Consider the following 764-nt stretch of genomic DNA (forward strand, 5'->3'; position numbering starts at 1 on the left):
CTATCTATCTATCTATCTATCTATCTATCTATCTATCTATCTATCTATCTATCTATCTATCTATCTATCTATCTATCTATCTATCTATCTATCTAACATACATTCTATCTAACATACATACATACATACATACATACATACATACATACATACATACATACATACATACATACATACATACATACATACATACATACATACATACATACAGTCAGTTGTTACAGAAGCTGCCAAGTAGTAAGATTCATGTATTTTTAAATCTCTTCATTACATGCAATACGCAATCATGCACAAAAATTGATACTTGCAAGAGAAAATTTTTTACATACTTTTATTAATACATATTTTAAATAGTCTACTTTATGTTGTAGGATATACCTGTCTCATTTTTCTAAAAAAAAAAAGTACTTCACGGAATGAAAATTTCAATATAAATATGCGCCGGTGGTATGAATGTTTGTGTCTGTTGAAGAGAACAAGTAGAGGCTTGCCCAGGACAAGACCCACCATTCTTGATATGGTGTGTAAAAACATATTTATGTCAGTTTTATGTCTTTATTTTAAAATATGTAGCATTTTCTAGTTAGTGGGAGATTTTTAAAAAAAATTTAAACTTGCTCATTACATAGTTAACTAATTTAAAATGATTCTGATTTGCTTCCATTGGTGAGTGACGGCGCTCCTGAGAACTCTTGACCAATTAGAGAACCTTGGAGGCGTACCTTACTCTACTGTAATCAATCCTCCGATCAGCGCGTGAGCCT

The sequence above is a fragment of the Poecilia reticulata genome, linkage group LG20, assembly GCF_000633615.1.
Source record: "Poecilia reticulata strain Guanapo linkage group LG20, Guppy_female_1.0+MT, whole genome shotgun sequence".
NCBI classification, from domain to species: domain Eukaryota; kingdom Metazoa; phylum Chordata; class Actinopteri; order Cyprinodontiformes; family Poeciliidae; genus Poecilia; species Poecilia reticulata.